The sequence below is a fragment of the Peromyscus californicus genome, unplaced genomic scaffold (assembly GCF_007827085.1).
Source record: "Peromyscus californicus insignis strain IS unplaced genomic scaffold, ASM782708v3 Scaffold_5__1_contigs__length_169319896, whole genome shotgun sequence".
In the NCBI taxonomy this organism is placed as follows: Eukaryota; Metazoa; Chordata; class Mammalia; order Rodentia; family Cricetidae; genus Peromyscus; species Peromyscus californicus.
Window position 1 is genome coordinate 155,369,711 of NW_026294573.1, and position 26,357 is coordinate 155,396,067.

The 26,357-nt window shown below is 40.6% G+C and overlaps 1 protein-coding gene and 2 pseudogenes across 1 annotated transcript in view; 2 read left to right on the plus strand and 1 right to left on the minus strand.

The window, feature by feature from the left end:
• The window catches only part of LOC128097947 (zinc finger protein 431-like), a 155,508-nt gene that overhangs the window by 120,534 nt on the left and 8,617 nt on the right, over positions 1-26,357 (plus strand). The window lies entirely within an intron of this gene.
• LOC128097951 (40S ribosomal protein SA-like) lies at positions 16,073-18,069 on the plus strand (annotated as a pseudogene).
• On the minus strand, positions 18,184-25,286 carry LOC128096119 (mitochondrial intermembrane space import and assembly protein 40-like; annotated as a pseudogene).

The window sequence follows — 26,357 nt, forward strand, 5'->3', positions numbered from 1 at the left end:
CGTAGAACAGTACAAATCCGAGGGAATTTCAAGACAGCTACCTAATGTCCGAGATGTGAATCCAGAGAGAGAGAGAGAGAGAGAGAGAGAGAACACACAAGAACCGTAGCCACAAGTTCTGCCTAAGAGCTTGAATCCAGCCACGTGTTCCGGCTTGAGCCTAGTCAAGCCTTGGCTCTGGCTACCTTAAGCTCCAACCACGTGCGTTGGCTTTACAGGCAGGGGCCCTGTTCGGCAGGGCAGGCCTGAATTGTCTATAGCACCGGCTTTAAGCAAGTAGTTCAAAGTTAGTCCGGCCTGAAGCCAAGCCGACCTGGGCCCTGCTAGGGAGCCGGCTGCCCTGGCATTAAATGGGACCTGCCAGCCGCCCTGGTGGGAAACCGTACCTGCCTGCTGCCCTGGCGGGAAACCGGACCTGCCGCCAAGCCAAATTAAGCGGTTTTTAATGGATTCTTGTCACGTTGGGTGCCAAATGTAGATGTAACCAACGGTCTTATTAAATAAGAAACACAGAGCCGATTCAGAGAAGAAAGCCAAGAGGTCAGAGCTAAGAGCCTCACCCTTCCTGATTCAGGGATCCTCTTCAGCCAAGAGAGCTCTCCGAAAAAAAGGACCTACTTCCTGTGTGTATGTCTTTTTAAAGTCTTCCTGTTCTGCCTTCTCATTGGTTGTAAACCCAAACATGTGACTGCCTCGTCACTGCCTGAATGTACCGCCCTCCAGGTCCTTAAAGGTGTGCGCCACCGCCACCGCCGCCATGCACTTGCTATGGCTCTAATAGCTCTGACCCCCCAGACAACTTTATTTATTAACATACAATTAAAATCACATTTCAGTACAAGTAAAATACCACCACAGTGGAGCCCCCATGGGACTGGACTAGGCCCTCTGGATATGGAAGATGGTTGTTTGGCTCAAACTGTTTGGGGGACCCCTAGGCAATGGGATCAGGATCTGTCCCTGGTCTATGGGCAGGCTTCTGGAACCCGGTGCCCGTGGTGTGACACCTTGCACAGGCTTGGTGCAGTGGGAAGGGGCTTGGACCTGCCTAGGCTCAGTGTGCTGGGCTCTTCTGACTCCCCATGGGAGACCCCGAGATGTGGGGGATGTGGGGATGTGGGGTGGCTTGGGAAAGAGGGCTGGGGGTAGGAGGAGGGAGGAGGGGGGGTCTGTGGATAGTATGTGGAGTGAGTAGAAAATTTCTTAATAAAGAAAAATGAAAGAAAAAAATAAAAGCAGTCTTAAACTTTAAAAAACAAACCAACAAATATCAAGGTTGATAGTAGCGCAGGCTCTAAAGCAATCTGCTTGCACAATGCCACTTATTTGATATTCAGCCAAGACCTTGTGGTACAAAATGCCAGAGACATTTCTTTCCATTATTTTTATAATTTATATATGTTCCTGCATGACTTTGAGGTAAGAATGTCCCTAAATGTCCCTGCTTGTACAATGTGATCATGTTCAGAAGTGGATTTGTTAACTGAGCATGCTTAGAATAGGCAGAACTCTACTTGAACGTGTCCAGACTCCCTAAGAATAATCCCCATGCTTCCCTTGTTTAGGAAAAACATTGCTTTGGAAATAACTCCCATGCTCTTCTTGCCTCCTGCAGGCAAGAAATCTGTCTTAGTTCTCCATCTTGGCTGTTCTTGGTAGTCAAACTGACTAACTCTGGAATTAACTGAAACCCCCAAAGGTGGGTACACCTGTAAGGGATTTTTCTTAAAGGTTTTGAAATTAAAGACCCATCTTTAATCTGGATCATTTGAGGTGATGAGATCCACTTTTAGCAACTTGGTGGGGTGCACACCTTTAACTCCAGCATGCAAGAGGTAGAGGCAATCTTTTTTTTTTTCTGAGTTTGAGGCTAAACTGGTCTACAGAATGAGTTTCAGGGCTACATAGATAAACTGTCACAAAAACACCAAAAAGCACTCAAACAGAGAATAAGACCCACCTTTAATCTGGATCACACCTTTTAGTAACTGCTGTGGGATGTTCTGTATGGCAAATGTGTTGCTGATTGGTCAATAAATAAAACACTGATTGACCAGTGGCCAGCAGGAAGTATAGGCGGGACAAGGAGGAGAATAAAACTGGGAAGTGAAAGGCTGAGTCAGAGAAACACTGCCAGCTGCCACCAGGACAAGCAGCATGTGAAGTTGCCGATAAGCCACGAGCCACTTGGCAAGGTATAGATTAATAGAAATGGATTAATTTAAGCTATAAGAACAGTTAGCAAGAAGCCTGCCACGGCCATACAGTTTGTAAGCGATATAAGTCTCTGTGTTTACTTGGTTGAGTCTGAGCGGCTGTGGGACTGGCAGGTGAGAGATTTGCCCTGACTGTGGGCCAGGCAGGAAAACTCTAGCTACAAGTAACAGCCTACATATATACAGATATTGAGGAAGGAAGCTCTCTCTTCTTGCCTACTTGCCCTTCGTCTGGCTACCAAGTTTATTCCTTTACAAACCTTAGAGCCTACTCCCTTGGAATTTTGGTGTATACTAAAGACCAGCTGAGACATCCAGCCTCATGGACTGAGCAATTCCTTGATTCTTCAGATTTCCATGGGTAGACAGCCATTTTTGAACTAGTGGACCATAGCTTGTGAGACATTCTAATAAATCCACTTTCTACATACATAGAGAGATTGATTTTTACAAGTCCTGTTCCTGTAGTGAAACTTACATAATGCAGCAATGTTTTTTTTTCACTGCTCACTGAGGAAGATATGCTAGCATACAATAGTGCTCATAAAGATATTCTTTCTAGATCTGTTTCTCTCTACATATTCAACTTACCATGAAGATTACTCTTTTTATTATTATTCACTTGTCAAGAGTGTGCCCTTAATTCCAGAAGAAAACCTCAACAGCGATGGAGCCATCATCCAGCCTTCTGTTGGGAGACAGACTTTTCATTTTTTTTTTTTTTTAAAAAAATCTGGTTCCTGCATTTCTCTCCTGGTTCTCTTAGTGCCTGTGACAAACAGGTAAAAAGTATCTTCAGTTCACCTGACATCAGCATGAAGCTACAGAATAAACATCTCCTTTTGTGTTCTTAAATCTCTCTTTAAAATTGTTAATATTTTGGGTACCCTTCCACCTGTGGGACATGGAATCATTGCACTCCACACTGAGTAAATGGCTGTGGAAGCTAGTCACTTTGTGTCCAGGAGAAAGAATGGGAAGTGCCTATGGAATGCAGGAAGACAGCAGGGTCAGCAATTGGAGCCAGGGGCAAGTGCTATTGAAATGCAAATCTCTGCTGATCTGGAAAAGGTCAAGGTCTGGGGTAGAAGGCAGTGTCAGAAACCATTGTGCTGTGTCTTTAAGCAAACTGTAAGCCTAAGGGAGGTGCTCTTGTCACTCATTTCCTCATTAGCCAATCAGCGCCCACAGGCCAAACTTCCAGTCAGAAGTGGTGCAGGGCCCTTCAGTGAGCCAGGTTGCAGGCTTGGCTTTGCAGAGGAGCTGGTGCCATTATCTTCATGTGCTGTTCTGTGCTGTGAGTGCTTCCTCAGGGAGCCCTGAGGGGTACATGGGTGAGCAGGGAGGACGTGACATGGTGAGTGAGGAGCTGCTCGCTCCAAATGGGGAAGAGCAGATGGGTAGGTGCGGGAGCCAGTTTGGCAGGTCATCCCTGGGGCTGGGTGGGAATCTACAGCCAGATTTCCTGTCCTGTGAGTTCCTATGTGGTCTGTGCCACACCCTGGACCCAGGCACAGGCCTCTGAATGACTCTGGGGGCTGCATCTGTGCAGAGAAGTTTGATCAGGAAGCTGCATGTAGAAACATTTGTAGTCAACACCAACATGTTCTTGGTGCATGCATGACAGGCAGATTGCCAAATTTGGAGAGGTCCAGTTTCCCCAATGCCTTCTAGAGGTTCAGCACTTTGCGTTTCACCTTTACATGTATGAAGATCCATTTACAGTTAATTTTGTGGAGGTTGTAAAAGACATCTCTTGTGTTGGGTAGCATTCCATTACTTAGCTGTGATTAGTATTGGTGATATAAAGGGTTTACTAATGCTTTGTAGACAGTTTAAGTCTCACAAAGTAGAATTTAGTTAAGAGAGAGCTGCCTCCAAAACACTCCAGAGAGAGCCGGGTGTGGTGGTACACGCCTTTAACTCCAGCACTTGGGAGGCAGAGGCAGGTGGATCTCTGTGAGTTCATGGCCAGCCTGTTCTACAAAGTGAGTACCAGGACAGCAGCCAGGGCTGTTACACAAAGAAACCTTGTCTCAAAACAAAACAAAACACTCCAAAGATAAGGATATGCTCACCAGGCCTGTTAGAGACAAGGATACTAGGATACACATTTTTTCACCAGGAATGTCCAGACATTTGGCTCCAAACCATTTCAAAGGAGCCACCCCTGATTTACAACCAGCCACTAAACCTATTCATATGTCAAAGAATAGGCCCCTAACAAGCTGCTCAAGGAGGTCACAACCTACTTTAAGGCCTGGTGCGCCTTAAAGTTCTAGTTTTCTTCTTGAGAAAATCATAGTTCTGAGAGATGGGCAGTATGACACCAGGTGACAACTATTTAAAAAGTAAAATACCATTGTGTTAAGGACTGGTCTGGTCAAGCAAGGCTTTCATTTAGTCCCTCATGCAGGGAAGAGGAATATTTTCAGGATTGCTGGTAACAGCCTGGGGCCTAGGCCTTCTGAGCTTTACCTAAGACCTTGAAGTATTGAAAATTAAACAAAGCTCCTTCTCTAAAACCAGGAATATAGAGCTAGTGATGGTCTGGGGCCAGAGCCTTTGTGGAGAGGTTGCTTGAAGTCCTAAGAACCCAACTCTTCCCACCAGATGGAGGCATGGTTATCAGTCCCAAGGCCACTGTAGGCATAGCCAGTATGTTCTTGAGATACCCTGTGTTCCCCTTGTGCAGCCTTGTGGTTAGCCTCCTCCTGAATTTCATCCATTGTATGATAATTTCAGCTGACTTCTTAGAAGTTTCTGATTTCCATCCATTCCCCCATGGAAGTAGTATACCAGAAGCTATTCTTTTTAAGAAGCTTACTTGGCATGAGACATAGCTTGTGAAAAAACCTCTTCACCCCAGCTTTTATCTTTTCTACCTTTTACTTTTCCTACCTTTCTCATTCCCTGACACCTGCACCTCAGGACCCTGTCACTAAAGAATGCATTGCTGTATCAGGACACTGGTATGCTTCAGAAATAATTCTGGTACTACACTTTCTGTATGAGTCTCTCATCTGCCTAAGTGGCTAAACTTTCAGTCTCTTGTCCTGATTTGCATTGTTCAAAATGTCACCTGAAGTATGAACCTAAAAGAAAATTAAGGATGACAGCATATATGGAATACAGAATCTGTCTAGACTGTTTCCTCTTTGAGCATTAGCCAGAGATAGATGCATACTCTCATTAAGGAGGGTTTTCTTTATTAAACTCCTGAGTGTGTGGAGTGATTTCCCCCTGGGAAGGCATATTAATTCTAGAACAGCTTCATTCCCAGCCTTTTAGAAAAGTGTGTCTGAGACAAGCTCTCTTCTATTGAAGAGGTGGTCTTGATTTCAGACTGTTATAATCCATGGCAGTGACCTTGTTGTCATTAATATTTTTATTGTTATTACACTTCCAAATTTTTTTAATTAAGTGGTTATATCACGTCAGAGTTTTAAAATTGCCCATTTGAGTCATGTAGTAAATTGTCCATTGCAGTTACAGGAAAAGGATTTTCATGTGGAGCATGGCTTCTGCCTTCACACCAGAATAAGAGGAATAGTTTATTGTGTACAGTGCAGGGGGAAACAGTAGACAGTGAGCTTCTGGAGTCACCATTGTGAAAAAGGACCAGATTGTGGCAGGAGGAGTTAATTTGTAGTTTCCCAGCATGTATTAATTCATATCATGTGAATGAAGACAGACCAGATTGGTGGGTGTACAATTTGAGAAAGTTAAATTGAGCCAGTGAATATTGAATTTCCAGTGAGGGAACTCTCCTGTGCAAATATGTTCAGTCCTGCTTGACACATGAAGTCAGTTTAGAGGTTTGAGAAACTGGCCATTGACTGTAACTCAGTGTGTCAGGTTACAGATCTCAGCAGCCAACATGTACATATGGAAGATCAATCAGTCTCTTATTAATGGCCTTCCCTCTATGAGTGAAGGACCTACTCTTTTTCAATGTGAATATAGCTTATGTTTTTAATCTTAAAATTCATCATTTTTATCATTTTAAGAAGTCACTTATTGGTATTATTTTTTAACTGTTCTTAAGTGTATTAGTGCTCTTATCTCTATTTGTTTCTGTTCTCCAATGTTTCTTGGTCATTAAGAACTTAATTCCTTTTTACTCAAGTGTTATTGATTTATTTATTTCTGTTTAGAGCAATATCTCCTATAGCCCAGGTTTGCCTGGATCTATGAAGGTGAGAATTGCTTTGAACACCTAATCCTGCCTCTACTGCCCAGTGCTGGAAAGACAGTCCTACAACTCCTTCCAGACTGGGCCTTGACTGGTTAGTGAGAAGGATAAGAGCCCAGTGAATGAGTGTCCTCCAATCACTCTTTTACTGGGAAGTTACAAATGAAGAAGGACCTGCTTATGCAAGAATTGAGTTCACTGACCAACTTTGAATGTGTTGTAGTAACAGTACAGAAGGGTGGAGGCAGTTAAGAGTTGTGAAAGCTTTCCTGCTTTGGCAGTTGTTGATTTTAGCAATATGGAGTCAAGTAGTCAATGTGAGATGCTCCATAAATGCCTTGAATGGTCATTTCTTAAGGTTCACAGAACAAGGCAATTGAGAATCTGAGTAAGGGACTGATCTTATCCTGTAACCAAGTTACCACAGTTACACTAGTTCAACCAAAATAGAGGATCTTTGTAAAAGGTTATGGCCCTGCCTAACAGGACCGCTATTTTCCAAATTTAAGATATACAGGCTGAGAGAAATGTTGTGAGTAATTTTTGGTGTGCTCTCATACAAATCCCTAGTCTCTGGAGTACATGGTCCTAAAGCCTGTTACAACTTTTTCGAATAATTATTTGAGGTAAAAATTATGTCATATTCACAGTCCTTTCTTTCCTCCAAGCACCACAAGGACCCCTCCTTGTTTTCTAATTTGTGACCTCTCTTTTGCTTTAAGAACAGTCAATGTTTGAATGTGAGCTAGGTTTGGCTGCAGGACTTCCCAGCTAAGAAGCAAAGAGTTGGCTGCAGTGCACATTGAGTGTGTAATGGAATGTGCACACAAAGGACCCTGTGCCTTGGGCAAGGAACAGGAAGTACTCTGGGAGTGTTGAAGAACATCTGCTAAAATACAAACTTTCCTAACTTGGGCTGGAAGGTTAGACCTGGGAAGGCTTGTGCTGTCTGAGTCATTTGATCTCTGCTCACCCAGTAGGAGAGCTGCTAATATTCTGGGGCCTAGCTGGGTAGTCCTAGTTAATGGGGTACTCTTGCAAGGCTTAGCAATATGAGTACTAGCTTGCAGGTTCTTTCCAGGATTCTTCTTTGCTTCTGCTGTAGGAAGTTGTAAGGAAGACTACAAGCCATGCCATGGTGAGTGTGGCATACTCAGAACAGGTCTGCTATGCTGCTATTTCTGCTGGGACTTGGATGGACCATTAGCCAGCCTGTGGTCCTGTTGGTACATGTCATAGCCTGGGCAATGGCCCTTGTCCTCTGAGCCTGCTGGTGTGGAATTTCCTGGGGAGGAGCAGGTTTTGCAGCCTTGACATGGGAGGATATGATGGTTGTACTATCACTGTCAAGTGTGCACACACAGACATTGCTTATGGTGCACAGTGGGAAAACAAACTGGAAAATTTAAAGTCTGGTTTCTATAAGTTCTGAATATCACATTCCACTTTCAGGTTTGTCTTATAAATGTTACAAATAGTTAGGGACTGGTAGAAGGAGGTGATGTGTATCACCCTTCAGCCACACATGATTAGAGTGCTTTTAACTTTCTGCTACCACCAGCCACTATGGTGTGATTCAGTGAAGTTCAGTTTTAGGGCATGAAGGAGATATATGATCTGGAGATTTCTCAGGTGTCTGTGGTTTGGGGAAAGTAGATAGGGCAACTTGCATATCTTGTGTCAGGAAGTAGATTTGAAATTATGCTTCTGTGTTGTTTTGGGATTAGGCATCAGTGGGGTTGGGTTTACCTGAAACCATAAGGAGCCATAAGGGGTTGCAGAGCCATAGCAGAAGATCACCTCCATTTTCAGAGATAGCTTTAAAGTGCAAGGCTTCTGTCTTTGGAAGAACTATCAGTAGTTACAGGGTCTGAAACATAACAGGTTGAGGGTCACTTTGAGTTAATTTTGTGCAAGTTTTGAAGTCTGTGTTTATTTAATTTCTATACACATAAAATCATAGGGATCTGGGTAACATTGGTCAAGATCACTTTTCCTGGATGACTTTTCTTTGGTCTTTTGATTAAAAGTTGAGTATATTTTTCTGCCATTGTTCTTGGATTTTACTCTTTATTCCCTTTATTCTTTCAGAAATATTGTACACATTCTTGATTGTTGTAGCTCTGTAGTAAGTATAGAAATCATATTGTGCCAAGCTCTGTACTATTTTTTTCATAATCCTATTGAGCATTCTGAGTGTTTCCTCTAAGAATGTAGCTTTATGATCAGCTTTCCTGTTATAAACTTTTGGGCATTGTCAGTGGATTGTATTCACTATATGGTGCAAATTGACCATATACAGCATTTTATATTGATGCATCATGTTCCCAAGGGTCATGTATTTACTTCTTAATTATTTAGATTTTGTTGTTCTTGTTGTTAATCTGTGAAAATCTTTTGGTTAATTGGTTAAAAAGTGTTATGTGTCTTGGCAGGTGGCTCAGCACAAATTTTTCTTGGGGATAACCTAAGTCCAGATACCAACACTCAAGTTGGGAGGCTTATAATTATCTACTATTCTAGATCCAGTGGATCTGATACCCTCTTTTTTTATATGTCATCTGTATACATACAGAAAATATTATTTCTCGTGCAAAAACATACACAAAACAGTAGCAATAAACTTTTTTTCAAAAGTGCTTGTGACATATAAAGCAATTAGGGCAAAATAATTTGATTTAGGTGCACACTGATTCTTTCAAAATCTGTTATCTTTCATTTTAAAAAGTTTGCATTTCCTCACTCAGAAGCAGACTTACAGGAAAGCATCACTCATAGAAAACAAAATGGTGTCTAAGTGACCCTAACCAACATTTTTTTTTTCAAAATTTGGTTTTTGCAGACAGATTTTCTCTGGCTAACTTTGGAATCTATCCTGCAACTTGATGTGTAGACCAGACTGGCCTTGTACTCATAGAGATCTGCCTGCCTCTGCCTCTCCAGTGCTGGGATTAAAGGCATGTGTCACCACCACCTGGATCAGACATCCTTTTCTTTATCATAAGAGAATGAGATCCTTCTATTAGTCAAAACTATTTTCTGCAAAGTTAGAACATCAAAAGGCTTCATGTGAATCTCTCCAATTTTGGTGGAACAACCTCCTCACCCAACCAGTTTTCCATGACTGGAAAAAGAGGGAACGTGTGCACAGGATGAGTAATGTCCAGTGCTTCCTTGGAGTTTGATTTTGATAAGAATATTTAAGTTCTTGTTTAAGGAACCATAATATGTATTTGTAGGTCTGTCTTTGTGTCTTGTTTTGTTGTGGTGCCATCGATGTTGAATTTATTAATTGTATTCTAGTTTTATTGTTTATTTCCTGGAAAATGATGGACCTTCACCAATTTTGTATTCAGAAAATTTCTTGTTGCTGGGCAGCAGTGGCACATGCCTTTAATCCCAGCATTGGGGAGGCAGACCTCTGTGAGTTTGAGGCCAGCCTGGTCTACAGAGTGAGATCTAGGACAGGCACCAAAACAACACAGAGAAATCCTGTCTCAAAAAAACCAAAAAAAAAAAAAAAAAGAAAGAAAGAAAGAAAATTTCTTGTTATGAGTTCCTTGAGGTTTTGTTGCTTGGGAACTTTCTTTGTAGAGACAGTTTTAGTTTTCTCTTCTTGATTTCAGAGGCTTGCATCTTCCCATTTCCTGGCATATCTGTGTTTTTTATTTGTTGCTGTCTTCATGTTTGGGTTTTTGCCTTTGAAAGAGATTATTTTTATTATGATTGATGTGGGAAGGCTCTTTTACTGAGTTGGCAATATCCCTAAGCAAGTGGGTCTGGGCTGGATAGGAGAGCTAGCTGAGCATGAGACAGCTTCTAAGCCAGAAAGAAAGCCAGTAAACAATGTTTCCCCATGGTTTGCCTTCAGTTATTATCTTGAGTTTCTATTCCAAGCCTCCATAAGGAGGGATTGTGACCTAGTGGTATTAACCAAATAAACCTGTTCATTACCTGAGTTGCTTTTGGTTAGAGAATTTAATAACAGCAACAGAGAAGAAAGCCAGAAATAAAAATGGTACCCCAAATGTGATTTTGTTGCTGCAAAGGATGTGGGGATGTTGACTTTTGGAGGAATGTTGAAGATATTCGGACTTTAGGTGGCAAAAGCCATAGAAAGCTGTTCTCAGAGTTTAATCAGCTGTTCTTGTAGGACCTAGAAGATTGGAATGTTGAGAGTAATGGAAGATAGTGGAGGTCAAGGTCATAAGGTTTAAGTGGGTGGGCAATAGGCTCTGTTGAGAACCATGGAGTTGGCTTGGCCTACCTTCCTGGAGAGACATGTATCAAATTTTTTTTTTTAGATTAAAGTCCATTGCTCCTAAGGCACAAAGTGCTTTCCAGTTCCTGAGAGACTGATGGACCCCCCTACCCCCCAGGCAATGAAGCATTCAGGCTGCTTTGTGTTTCTCTGTAAGATCCCATAGTTGTCAAGGAAGCATGGAAGCTTAACAGGACAATTGGTCTTAGACATTAATGTTGCGTACTCTGTATAGCTTGCAAAATTCCTTTTGTCATGGCAACTACAACTATTGATCCTGGAAACTGCCACTATCTCCTGTTTCTGATAAAGTCATAAAAATTCTGATTGTTATCAATAAAGCAGTGACCTCATCTTGGTTCAGTCCCTCAAATGGAAGTCTGGCTTCATTTTTGTGGCTTATTATGTGACCATGGCCTGGTAAGTAAGCACATATGCTTGTAAAACTCCATGAATTATTTAGCTAGAGGTCCTTTTTGTGATATTTTAGCCCCAAACTTTTCTTATTCTCTCGATGTACTAAGAAAGTGAGTAAGTCAGAATTAAAAAGTGATGGGCTGATTTCTTAGACAAAATATTGCTTCTATTGGGGTTGTTATTACTGATGACTCATTCAGGTGTACAGTGAAAAAAAAGTAGCTTAGAAAGAAATAAAGTCTTTGTTTTGTAGAGAAAACCAGCAGTAGGTAGTTCAATATGGCAGTCAAGTGGCTAAAAAGAGGCAGGAAATTTCAAGGAGTTAAGCACCAATATATAGAAGGCCTTTCTTTGCTCTGCATTAGAAGACTAGGAAGGTGCCCCAAGACTAAGACTTTATCCAGCTGAGCCTTCAATTTATGTAAGGAGTAAGCAAAGTAATTCCACATCCCAGTAAGCAACTTCATACTTAACCTGCAGCAACTGTGGTCCAAGCTTGGTAGGGTCCATCAAAACTTGGCAGGATCACCAATGTTGTACTGATTATGGAAACAAGAAAGATGCAAAATTTAAAGGTCATGGATTCTTCTTCTGTGATCAGTTCATCACAATGGTTCCCATCTATGTTTGATAGAGTCAGAGCCTCAATGAGGGGAGTATGAGAGTTCATTATATTTAGCAGTGAAGATGAAGGTGTGGTTAATTTGAGACCCCAGGATGTTGAGATCTATAAGCTATGAGACATCTGCCATGGAGAGCTCCATATAGGGATTGGAAGTAACAAAAGAGAGATATATGAGAAGTTTTAGCCATAGAACTATCTGCCCTTTGAAAATGAAGCTCCATGTGTCTGAGACTAAGCCACAGGATTTGGCATTTGCTCTGATGAGTTTTCTCTTGCCTTGGTCCACTCTTCCCTCACTTGTCCACATTCTTCTCTTCCATTTATTTTTTATTTGTTCTTCTTTCATCCCAACTGCAGTGTCTCCTTATTCCATTGCTCTCAGTCCTCCATCTCATCCCCAACCTTCTCTTCTTCCATTTCCCTTAAGAAAAGAGGAAGTCTCTCATAAATATCACTACATATGGTGTCTTAGTTCTATTATTGTGATGAAACACCTTGACCAAAAAGCAAGATGGGGGGAGGAGGGTTTATTTGGATTACACATCCAGATTGATGTTCACGATTGAAGGAAGTCAGTACAGAAACTCAAACAGGGCAGGATTCTGGAGGCAGGAGCTGATGCAAATCCCATGGAGGAGTGCTTCTTACTGGCTTACTTCAAATGACTTGCTCATCAGCTTCTCTTCTTATAGAGCCTAGGACAACCATTACAGGGATGACACCATTCTCAGTGGTCTGAGCCCTCCTCCATTGTTCAATAATTGAGAAAATGCCTCACTGCTGGATCTCATGGTGTCATTTCCTAACTGAGGCTCCCTCCTCTCTGATGTCTCTAACTTCGGGTCAAGTAGACACACAAAACCAGCCTGTACACGTGGTATAACAAGTTACAGTAAGACTAGGCACAAACCATCATATCAAGGGTGGATAAGGAAACCCAGTATGAGGAAAGGGGTCCCAAGAGCAAGTAAATGAATCAAAGACAACGCCTCCCCACTCCCACATTTAGGAGTCTTACAAAAACACCAAAGTATGTAATCATAACAAATATAAAGGATTTTTGCTACCCCTATAGGATCCATAATTGCCGCTTCAATTTGTGTGAGTACCTATGACCTCAGGTTATTTGATTCTGTGGGTTCTATTCTGCTGGCTACCCATTCCCACTGGCTACTACAATTCTTCCTCCCCATTATTGGCACGGGTTCCTGAGCTCCTCCTAATATTTCATGGAGGGTCTCTGCATCTGCTCCCATCAGTTTCTAGATTAAGCTTGTCTGAATACAATTGGGCTAGCACTCTATGAGTATAGCAGAATATTAGGAATCATTGCATTGACTCTTTTTTTTTGCTAGTGTTGTTTGGTTCTGTCCTAGATCTCTGGATTTTGAACCTCAGGTTCTTGGACATCCAAGCCGTGTTTGGCATGGGCTCCCCTTCATGGAATCACCTAAAATTAGACCAGTCATTGGTTTTCCACTCCCATAAGTTCTGAGCCACCAATAACTCAGCATCTTGCAAGTACCACTAACTACATTTGGAAGGTTTTGTGGCTGGGTTGTTGTCCCAGTCTCAATGCTGAAAGCCTTGCCTGTAGGGAAGGCAGTTTAGGTTCATTATCTCCCATTCTTAGGAATACTCTCTAGGGTTATTTTCACAGAATGTAAGGAGTATTGAAGGGTTAGATTTACTGCTTCTTTTAGAGTTAGGTAGGAAAGTGGTTCAGCCAATGAGAGTTATAAAATAGAGGCTGCACTAGGTTTCCATACTTACTCCCAAATGTTCCTCAATTCCCGTAGTCCCTCTCCATACTCTCTTTCCATTCCTTTCCCCAGGCCTGCTCTCTCCTGTTCCCATCCCCATCCACCCAAATCTATCCAGTAAATCTATTCTTTTTGCTCTTCCCAGGGAGATTCATGTGTCCCCACTTGATCCCTCCTTCTTAATTAGTCTCTCTGGGCCTGTGAATTGTAGCATGAATATCCTTTACTTTAAAGCTAATGTCCACTTATAAGTGAGTTCATACTATGTTTGTCCTTTTGAGTCTCAGTTACTTCACTCAGGATGTTTTGTTCTAGTTCCATCCTTTTGTCTGCAAGTTTTTACGATGTCCTTGTTTCAATAACTGAGTAATATGTGTAAATGTACCACATTTTCTTTATCCATTCTTGGTTTGACAAACATCTAGGTTGTTTCCAGTTCCTGGTTATTAAGAATATAGCTACTATAAGCATAGTTGAGCAGGTGTCCTTGTGGTAGGATGGACATCCATTGGGTATATTCCCAAGAGTGGTATAGTGGTATCTTGGGGTACATCTATTCCTAATTTTCTGAGGAACTGCCATTTTGATTTCCATAGTGGCTATTCAAGTTTATAATTTTTATTTCCCATACAAGAACCAGAATGATGTAGTTAAAGTGTTGCTCAACTATGCCGTTCTGAGGTTTAAGAGTTTTTCAGTCACTTGAAATTCTTGGGCCTGCTCTTATTCTCCCAAAGAGAATTTTGTTGTCACTTTTGTTATTCAGGACAGGCTGGCCACCAATTCATGGCAGTTTCTGGGTGCTGGGGATATATGCTATGTATTTCTCTGAATAGGTAAACGTTAGTATCAAATCCAAAGAGCTAGGTTCACTGCTTCTTGTAGAAAGTGGTTCAGCCAATGAGAGCTATATAACTGAGGCTGCAGAGATTGAGGACATTTGTCCAAATCCTGTGTGCCATTCACAAATTTGTGGGGTTTGATATGGAGAGTTTATAACAAAAACTCAGCAAATGTGGAATAAAGTTAACCAAATTTGGCTGCTTTTCAGGATTGCAGGAAGAGTTTACTATGGCTTACTCAACAACACCTGAGTTACTCTGAATCATAGCAGTTAGGAGATGGATCCTAGAAAATAGAATTTAATGCCTGGCAGTGGTGGCACACGCCTTTAATCCCAGCACTCAGGAGGCAGAGCCAGGTGGAACTCTGTGAGTTCAAAGCCAGCCTGGACTACAGAGCGAGAGCCAGGACAGGCACCAAAACTACACAGAGAAACCCTGTCTTGAAAAAGAAAATAGAATTTTAAATAAAAATAATTGTATTTGTAATCTACATCTCTAGAGGGTTTCACAGAAGGAGAAACTCTCAACTTGGCATCATGTGGAATCTTTGCACTAGAGGGGTTATTTTCTAGTATGAGCATTCTGTATTTTTTAATGTTTAAGGCCATTTCTGTAACCTGCCTGTAATAATGATGGTGTTATAAATTATATGCATCTTAAATTACCAACTTTTTGCTATAGCAAAGGCAACTAGCTAATATCTAGCACTAGAAAAGTTTCAAACTGCTGTTAGCAACTGCATAGACCAGTGAATATAGTGAATTTGTGTAATTGTAGCCACTGTTGATTTACAGAAAATTAGTTTGGTACTAAAACCTCCCCACTCATGATGGTGACCTAAGATGGTTCGATAATAAATTTGAGTTAGTTCTTGTATGATTGAAAAACAATCACACGAGACAGTACATTCACACTGATGTTAGGTGCCAGCAATTATTTTATAATGTTTATTTACATGTATTTGTGAGATCTTGAGATGACTCATCAGGTCAAAGCATATTGCTACATAAGTGCAATAAGCTGATCCCTGGGAACCTCTGGTAGAAAGAACCAAGTCTTTTTTGTTTGTTTGTTTGTTTGTTTGTTCATTTTTGTTTTTGTTTTTCGAGACAAGGTTTCTCTGTGTAGCTTTGAGCCTTTCCTGGGACTCACTTGGTAGCCCAGGCTGGACTCAAACTCAGCAAGAACCAAGTCTTAAAAGGATAGTTGCCCTTTGGCCAGTGCATATGAGGTATAGTATGTCCCTGCATTCACACATCAAACAGACAAATAATCTCACACACACCCACACACACACACACACACACACACACCTCTTTGTCTTTCACACACATACATACACCAATACACAACATACACACAAATGCACACACATAAACACACACATCACACACCATTATACATACAAACACATACACACAGAAACTCATACACCCACAAAGAAACTTTCAAAAATAATACTAGTATTTAAAGAACACTTAGGATGACAGGACTGAATTTTTTCTTCAATTTGTTATTCCTTATTGGTATGACATAACAGCATGTTCTGCCAAGTTCTGACCTCATAAAACTAGTCTGTTCTTGTAGCCATAATAAAAATATTAGCAAAGTATGATACTTGAAATACTTTGGCTGCTATGTAGAGAGGATGCATAAAATATTTTTGCATTTGCTTTTCCGCGCTAATCTGTGACGGGTCCATATGGCGTTGTTCTTGATTCCCGTCGTAACTTAAAGAGAAACTTGCACAATGTCCGGAGCCCTTGATGTCCTGAAGATGAAGGAGGAGGAACTCAAATGTCCTCAAATTCCTTGCTGCAGAAACCCACTTAGGTGGCACCAACCTTGGCTTTCAGATGGAGCGGGAAAGTGATGGTATCCGTATCATAAATCTGAAAAGGACCGGGGAGAAGCTGTTGTTTTACAGCTCGTGCTATTGTTGCCATTGAGAACCCTGCTATTGTCAGCGTCATCTCCTCCAGGAACACCGGACAGTGAGCTGTGCTGAAGTTTGCTGCCGCCACTGGAGCCACTCCAATTGCTGGCCGCTTCACCCCTGGGACCTTCACTAACCAGATCCAAGCAGCCTTCAGGGAGCCGCGGCTTCTAGTTGTGACTGATCCCAGAGCTGACCACCAGCCCTTCACAGAGGTGTCTCATGTCAACCTGCCCACCATTGTGCTGTATAACACAGTCTCTCCTCTGCACTACGTGGACATTGCCATCCCATGCATTAGCAAGGGAGCTCACTCAGTGGGTCTGATGTGGTGGATCAGGGAAGTACTCCGCATGCGTGGCACTATCTCCCATGAGCACCCATGGGAAGTTATGCTTGATCTTTACGTCTACAGAGACCCAGAGGAGATTGAGAAGGAGGAACAGGCCGCTGCTGAGAAAGCTGTGACCAAGGAGGAATTCCAGGGTGAATGAATGGACTGTACCAGCTCCTGAGTTCACTGCTGCTCAGCCAGAGGTGGCAGACTGGTCTGAGGGTGAGCAGGTGCCCTCTGTACCCGTCCAGCAGTTCCCTACTGAAGACTGGAGTGCCCAGCCAGCCACTGAGGACTGGTCTGCAGCTCCCACAGCGCAGGCCACCGAGTGGGTTGGAGCCACCACTGAGTGGTCCTGAGCTCCTCTGCAGACACCTGAGCAAAGGGGAAAAAAGGTGGAAGGAAAATAAAGTTCCTACAAGCTGTCAAAAAAAATATTTTTTTTTTTTGCGTTTAATATTATTGGTTTAGAGGAATCATTTGGAATCTTTTGTCAATAACATAAAATCTGTGCCTATTGGAGACACTTAAATTTTAAAGACCTTCGAGGGTTAAATAATAAAGTACTTTAATATTTTGATATAATGAAAAGAAACCTTGTTTTGATTTGCTTTCTTTTTTTGAAACATTCTTTCTATGTAGCCCTGGCTGTCTTAGAACTTGCTGTGTAGACCAGACTGGCCTTGATCTCACAGACAGATCTTACAGTCTCTGATTCCCAGGTACTGGAAATGAAGACTTATACCATCATGCCTGACCTTCATTTTAGGTTCCATGAAAGAGTCTCAATATGTATCCTTGGTGGCTCTGGAGTTGCTGAGTAGAGCAGGCTAGCTTCAAGCTCAGAGATCTGCTTGCTTTTAACTCCAGAGCCCTGGGATTAAAGTATGTGCAACCACACCTGGCTGACATCTTTTTTATATGACCACTAAATGCCAATGTTGGTTGTGCTTTCAAAAAGTTGAATAACGTAAGTGGCCAAAAATTTTGGGCCAGACTTACTTATTTTGCAGACAGGTCTTTAGTAGGCCAGAGTGGCCTTGAATTCCATATTCACCTGAGGATGGTCTTGTCTTAATGCTCTTACCCACACACAAGCTACTGTCCAGCTTATGATATAACATGTAAAATGTAAAAATGTTGCTCCTTTGTTCATACTGTATAGGTTTTGATTCAGTTTTGAAGAATAGTCTTGTTTTTCATTCAGAAAATCCACCACATTAGACGCACTAAGTGATTTCATTTAGATTTCTGTTTGCGTTTTGTCCTTTTTGGCATGAGTATACATGAATTAGTTCTAAATCTTCATTTATACTCAGGTTTCCTTTTAAAAAGTTTATTTGCTTTTTCAATTATGATCTCTTTACATATCTTAGAGTCTCCATTATTCTTGATAATTTTTATGCTGGCAGTGAAGCGCAGGCAGGTCACATGCTCTACCACTGTGCTGCTCCCTTAGAAATGCTTTTGAAAAAAAATTAAAAAAAAAATAAAATAAAAAAAATAAAAAAATAAAAAAAAACAAAAAAAATAAAATAAAAAAATTAAAAAAATTAAAAAAAAAAGAAATGCTTTTGATGTCTGAAAATATTCTTCTTTGTTATGATTTCAGTAAATAAATCAAGCCCTTTTCTTAAATAAATCTTTTGTTTTAGTTTTTTATTCAGCTGTGGGTTTTCTCACAGTGGGATAATTGCACTATTAGATGACTTCATTTCTGAGTTTGTTTTTTGTTTTTTTTTTTTTTTTTTTGGTTTTTTGAGACAGGGTTTCTCTGTGTAGCTTTGAGCTTTTCCTGGAACTCGATTTGGAGACCAAGCTGGCCTTGAACTCACAGAGATCTGCCTGCTTCTGCCTCCTGAGTGCTGGGATTAAAGGCGTGCGCCACCGCCTGGCCATTTCTGAGTTTTTAAGTCCTTTTTTGTTTCATGTATTCTATCCTTGAAAAAAGACTCAAGCTCTTCTTGTGGACAGTATTAAGACTGTGTGTAAGGAATTGTCTTTCTTTTTATCGCAAAGCCTAATAAATGTTTTAACTAAATTACATTTGCCCTGTTTTTAAAGTTTTAATTAATGAGTTAATCAATATATTCCACCTAGTTTTGCTTGGTAGGTTTCCTACAGTTCACCTAGTAGACCAAGCTGGTCTCACACTTGGGGGTAATCCTGCTCCCTTTCCTAGAGATGGGATTACAGGTGTGTGTCCAGTAAAATTTTATTTATCTTTCAATTATTTTCTCCCCTAATATATGTCTAAATTAATCACTGTGTATTGCAGCAAATGTGAAATCTAACAAATGTAGCTCTTGCTTACAAGTAGACAATCATTGGGATCAATGTTTCCTATTTTCCAGTTAGAAGTTAGGGGTTTTTTTTTTTTATTTTTTGGAGACAAGGTTTCTCTGTGTAACAGTTCTAACTGTCCTGGAACTTGCTTTGTAGACCAGGATGAGCTGGAACTCACGAAGATCCACCTGCCTCTGTCTCCTAATTGCTGGGATTAAAGGCATGCCCCACTACTGCCTGACAGAAATTAGGATTTTTGAGTTCAGATTACTTAAATGCAGGATACATTTTCAGTCCTATGGAAGTATGGAGACATTATGTGTGTTTATGCTAAGTGAAACTATTATTACTTTTATATAACAGTAACAATGTACCAGGAAGGTCCAGAGAAATATCAAGTAAGGAATATCCTGCAGTCCCAGTCTGTGTTCTTTTAGGCCCCTAAGAACATGTTCTCCTTGCTGGGAAAGCTGTTTTCTGGGTTTAAGAAACATTCATTTACTTTATAGGTGCTAGGGTGATATTATATCATGTTACAGTTGCTTTTCTTCTACCTAGGCTCATAACTGACCAAAATCATGTTGAGAAATTCAGTGTGATTGACTCACAGACACTTAGGTTTTGGCTTGTTAGTGCTACACAAGCCACCCGTTATTATTGAGTATGTCATGCATGAATATAATGTACCTTGATTAAATCCACCCCTTATTTCCTCCCCTTCTGTACCCCTTTCTCTTTTTGTTTCCTTTTCTCTACTTCATGGGCTAATTTTAGACTCACTGAGTTTACTTAGTGCTTGGGGGGAAAGAGTACTCGGCTTGCAAGTCCAGTTCATAGTTCATCATACAGGCAAGTCAGTCGGGAACTTAAGGCAGAAGCCTAGAGACAGGTACTGAAATAGAGACCCTGGAGGAATGCAGCTTCCTATCTTGCTCTTCCTGGCTTATTCATTTTTCTTTTCTTTTTCTTTTCCTTTTTTTTTCCAGACAGAAATTGTTTCTTTTTAACTGAGTACTTCATTCAGACGTTTCCTCTGTTGGCTTCTGCTCTGAAAGCAGCTAGGTCCCCACCTCAATATCACAACAGACTGGATTGAGTGAACATGGGCCCCAAACCAGGGCTTTCAGAACAGCAAAACAATAAACCAAAAACCAAGCCTCTCCTTTCACTTAGGAGGGACTGAGAGTCACAGAGTCCAATCCCATCCTGCAGTTGTAGACACCTTGGAGTCTGGACTGCTAACACAGAAACTTGGGTGCCAGGACCAAGGCAGCAGCCCCATGCACTCGATCTCAAGGATCTGACCACCAACCTCTTCCAATAGGAATGGACACTCTTGAAGGAGTTCTAGCATCTACTTAATTTCCCAAAGAGGTGTAAAATCTACCAAGGGGGATAAAATGAGTCAGGATAAATCAGCTCTCTCGCGATAAACTTTCCTGAGTAACAACTTTTGGTTGCTGAGAAGCCTCAGCACAGTATTTCAAAGTGGTAAAATCCAGGGCAAACACGGAGTACATCCAGTGGTAGCTTAACGCTCAAGGACAGGTTTATTCATGACATAGGTGCACACCCCCTGCTTTTCTTCAGTGTATATGGCAAGTAGCCAAGACCCTTGATCATTAAAATAAGTTATTTTGTATATTACAGTGCATAGAGGGAAAGAGCTTTCACAGAGGTGACCAAAGGCCATTGTGCACAAAGTCCTGTGGCCTTCAGGAGCTTGACCCCTGTTCTTTGGCTGCAGAGGTCTTCAGAGCAGCAGTTTCCTCCAACTGCTCCGCTGGCTTTGCCTCCTCTTCCTCCTCCTCGTCTTGGGGATAGAGGTCTACTCCTGCATGGCCCGGAACTGGTCTATACAGTCTGATCCCTTGATTTCTTCTTTGCTGTAATGGAAGCAGGAAAAGACAGACTTGAACTGTTCCCCACAGAGGCCACTGGCCATTCCCCCAAGACATGGGCAATTCCAGTTAATATCTCCGTTGGGCAGTATCAATCCGTGCTTCTCATAGGGATCATTGGGGTCATCAGCCACCAGCTCTGCACTGCTAGGAGTTTCATGGTCTTCTTTGGTCACAAATATGATCCGATCCTCCCCTTCCTGCCGGCAGTAGGATATGGTTGCTCCCGACGCTTGTAGCTCTCAAAGAGCGGGCGCAGCTGTAGCTGATACACCTTCACACCATGACCTCCCTTCTCTCCTCAAGCCTGGTGGGAGGCACTGAGGCCCTCTTATTCATTTTTCTTTTCTTTCCATTTTTAATTGAAAGTAGATTTCCAGACAATATATTTTCAATTTATTTCCCCTTCCCTAACTCCTCCCAGATCTTCCCTTCCCATCCAAATCCACTTCCCTTTTCTCTCCCTCTCAGTAGAAAAAAATTCTGTTTGCTTTCGTATACACCGCAGGACCACCTCCCCAGAATGCAGCTCCACAGTGGATGGACCCTCCCTCATTAGTCACCACTCCAGAAACCACCCTATAGTTGAAGTTCCTGTTCCCAAATATTCCTATCTTGTGCCGTATTGAGGAGAAGCCAGACAGGACAAGGATTGTGACTTTAGAGCCAGCATGGGCTGTGTGGTGAGACCCTCCCTGAAAATAAAATCAAATGAAGTGACAAAACAAACACACAATAAACAAACCCTCATAGTTCAAGTTTTAGCATTCCTCTTTTCAAATAATTTGACTATCTTCTTAACACTTTGGAAGATTTGGTTATGAAAGCATCTATCTAGTATTTTTGTCTTTTTATAAGCTTGATTTTAACCACTTGGATGATTTTGTTCAAAGGTGTAAAGGAGAAATTTTGGATATGGGTAGAACCTGCTCTATGAATCATACACTTTGACTTTTATTCCTGAAGCAAATCTCAGGATGACACTTGAGGAGTAACACCCAAAGTTTTCCTCTGACCCCATAAGCGTTGTACCCCATACATACATGTGCACCTTTATGTGAATACACACACACACACACACACACACACACACAAAGAAAAATTAAAGTTTAGGAATAGTGAGAAGTGAAAATGTCTAGGAGTTCATTAATAGGACTGACTTTTGTTCCTAAAAGGCAAGTTGAATTTTGTGACTTAAATGGGCTGATTGAAGTCTTAGAGAGGAATAAGATTCAGGAGAGCCATTTCAGTTAAAAGCATTAGTAGGAATGTTTAAGTGTAATTAGTGGGGCAGAGGTTAGTTAGGAGCAATGAATATAGGGTACCAGAAAGTGTCCTATCATTTGAGGAATGAAAGAACAAAAACACACCATCTGTATCATCTATGTAAATGCTTGTTGTGTTCAATGTTCTTCTTTTCACATACACACAGACTCCACAGTGCTTCTGTAGAAGCCAGATGACAAATACAGGGAATTTGTTTCCTTCGGACATGTGTGTCTTGTGGATCAATCTAGGTCTTTAGCCTTGGTTGCAAATGCCTTTATTGTCAGAGGCAACTCCTTAGCTCTCATATGTATTTATTCCTTTTATTTATTTGTCAGGATAATTTGCATGTGTGTCTGAAGATCTGACTCAGATGGTCTTGCCTGTCTATCCTTAGAGCATTAAGCATACATAGATTTGCTTGCCTTCCAAGGACTTAATGCAGTCCAGCATACTTTTACTCAGTTCCATAGTATATAATCATGTAGATTGCTTCTGGGTTTTATTATTTATGTACTCATGTACAGGTGTCTTGGCAATCATGTGGACATAGAAATATCCTCAATGTTTTCAGAATCAAGCTGTTTTAAAATTATTGCTTATGACATAATTTTGTTATTACCTTCTCTAAGCACACTGTTCTATAGGTCATTGTGTAGATACATTTTTCAAGAGAAGGAGTTCCATTTCTGTGTTAAATAAAAACAACAATATTTGTTTCTGGTGTGCAGTAACATTAAGTGTACTACATTTGCTTCTCACTCTGCTCATAAAATCTAAGATCTCTTCTTGGATAGTGTGTATTTAATGTTTGGTCATTATATATTTAGAGCAATTACAGTACATGCACATATAATACAATAATAGCATTTTTAATTTTTACGTTATAAGACTCTTGCTACTATTTTTAGAGGTACATTTTGTTGGTGCTTTGTATTTTTATGATAAAATGTAAGCAAATTATAAAACGTAGTGATAATGCAGTGATAGTAATATCAAAGTATATGCCTTTATACTAATATATATATTGGCAAAGTATATACCTAGATCATGAGTGTGAAAACAGACTATCAAAACTAAGAATAAAATACAAGCCAGGCGGTGGTGGCGCATGCCTTTAATCCCAGCACTCGGGAGGCAGACACAGGTGGATCTCTGTGAGTTCGAGGCCCGCCTAGGCTACAGAGTGAGTTCCAGGAAAGGTGCAAAGCTAAAAAGAGAAACTCTGTCTAGAAAAAAAAAAAAAAAGAATAAAATACAATTCTGGATTTTAGTCTGCCTTTAAGGATATGTAGGGAACTTGGAATGTTGGTAGCACATTTTGATAGATATTAAAATGGATACACCAACAAGCTTCATAAGTCCATTTGCTTGGACTATCTTTTCCTAACCCTTTACCCTGACGTAATGTCTGTCTTTTTTGTTGAGGTGTGTTTCTTATATGCAGGCAGAAGTATCAACCGTATTTTCACATCCATTCTGTTAGTGTGTGTCATGTCATTGGGCAATTTAGACCATTTATATTGAGAGATAACAATAATCAATGATTGTTGATATAGGTTATATTTTGTGTGTGTGAGAGAGAGAGAGACAGAGACAGAGAGACAGAGATAGAGTGTGTGTTTCCCTTCTTTTGGCTTTGCTGGTGTGAGACTATTTCTTTCTTATGTTTTCATTGGTGTAGTTACCCTCTCTGTGTTTGAGTTTTCCTTCTAAGAAGCATCTTCTGTAGGGCCTGATTTGTAGACAGATATTTTTAAAAGTTTATTTATTATGGAATATCGTACTTTCTCCATCTGCTATGTATAATAATCTCAGCTGTCATGTGTGATTTCTTGGGGTATGCAGCACATTTATTCAGGTCCTTCTGGTTTTAGAGTTTCCATTGAGAAATCTAGTGTAATTCTAATTGGTCTGCTTTTATGTGCTACTTGATGTTTTTCCCTTGAAGCTTTTATATTCTTTCTTTTTCTGTATGTTTAGTGTTTTGATTGTAATGTGGTGAGGGGACTTTTTTTTTCCATTCTATTTGGTATTCTGTATGCATCTTTTACATTGATAGGCTTCTCCTTAGGTTAGGGACATTTTCTTCTATAATTTTTTTGAAAATATTCTCTGTGCCTTTGATCTGATTTTCTTCTTTTTTCTCTATTCTTTATTTTCTTGTATTTGTTCTTATGTGATATCCTAGATTTCTTGGATATTTTATGTCAGGAATTTCTTTAGAGTTAACATTTTTTGACCAGTGTTTCTATTTCTTCTATCTTAAGTTCCTGAGATTCTCTCTTCCATCTCTTGCATTCTGTTGGTGAAACTTTCCTTTGTAGTTCCTGTTTGCATTCCTAAACATTTCATTTCCAGAATTCCCTCTGTTGGGTATTTTCTTTCTTGCTTCTATTTCCATTTTGAGGTCTTGAACAGTTTTATTCAATGCCTTCAACTGTTTTGTTTCATTTTTCTTGGCTTCATTTCAAGAATTCATTTTTTCCAATGCTTTGGTTGTGTTTACCTGGCTCTCTTTAAGGGATTTATTCATTTTCTCTTTAAGGACCTCTATCTTAATGTAGTTGGTGTTAAGGTTTTTTTTTTCTTGTGCTTCAGCTATGTTAGAATATTCAGGACCTGCTGTGGTAGGAAAGCTGGACTCACAATTAAAAATATAATAAGTTGCTAGAGTCTTGAAATGTTCCTGGGACAGCCTGGCTAATCATCATAGGTAAACTCCTCAGTAAAACTGGAAATGTTAGGACACACACAAACTCATAACTATTCTTTTGAGTCATTTGTTACTTTGTATTTTTAAAACTATTATTATTATGGCTATTATCAGGATTGTGGAGGTTGATATTATAAACTGTTCCTGTTTGTATAGATTGTGGTTTTGGTCTGTTGTTAAGAATTGTGAGAATGGCAAAGACCCACTAAATGGACAACAAATTCTGGAGAGCAAGTGGGGAAAAGAGAAATATTGTGAGCAGGAAAGTAGATAAGCATAGGTAGTACAACAATGGTTATACTTTATTAATGATGATGGTCATCACACGAGGTTCACTCTCTCAATCCCTAACTCAGTTCCTACACCTATCACCCCATGGCTACTCACCTGTGTCAAGTACCTTAGCTGATAGTGAGGTCCAGTCACTAACAGAGGTCTCTGATTCAGGAATTGTAATCCTGGGGGAACTCTCCTGCTGTAGGGCAGATCAAGGTGATTTCTCCGCACATATGCAGAGCAGAGCATTACTCTTGGTCTCTGCTTATAGACTGCCCCTTGTGTGTCATGTGGTTCTAGGACTGTGTCTGCTTATATTGGGTTCTGGTTATCAGGTACAGCCTTAGTGGTGGGGTTCCTGACTAAGCTATTCTTACATGTCCAAAAGATATTTTCTTATTATGCTCATTACAGGGAGACTTCTGATTCACATATATGTTTGGCCATGAATAACAAATAATACACCAGGATGCCTTGGAATTAACAATGGTATAGCTTTTCATTGAGTAAATGAAAAAATGGGGAAAAATAAAAGTTTATCCTGGACAAGATATGAGAAACAAAGTTATTAAAACGGACATCTGAAAAAGCATAGCTGGTAGTAAAGAAATGCCTCATTCTTCTCCCTGTCCAATTAGAAATAACCTTGTCTTTAGTTTGCTATCATCTGTCCATAAGCTTGCAGGATTTCTCCTGTCTGCCTTTTTTCTTGTCTTAAAAACACTGGATTATAGGCATGCACTGTTGCAACTGGCTTTATAATGCAGAAGTATACAGATAGTTGCAAGGTGAGTGCTTTATCTGTTAAACCATTTTCTGAGCCCTAAAATTTATTAAGTAGGTTATTTTCTTGTTTAACATATATAACCTCTGGGGGGGGGGAATGTAATACTTGATTTTCTCTCATATAAATCCCTATTTTCTGGAACACATGGCCAAAAATTCTGTTTCAATTTTTCGAAATAATTCCTTGTGATTGTACCTACATCATGGCCACAATCTCTTTCCTGCCTCCAACCCCACCATTGACTGCCTATGGTTTTCTAATTCATAGCCTGTTTTTCTTTAACAACAGTTATGCAGTGATAAAAGTTATTGTTTGAATGTGACCTGTATTTGGCTGCAGGGCTTCCCAGCTATGAAGCAAAGGGTTGGCTGCACTGGAAAAATCAGTGCGTAATGACATTAGTACAGAAAACATTGTGTGCCTTTGAAGAAGAACAGGAAGTGCTCTGGGAGAGTAGAAGACTGTCCACTAAAATACAGATTTCCCAGTTTAGGGCCCTTTCTGCCCCAAGGGTGAACAGACAGAGCTAGGAA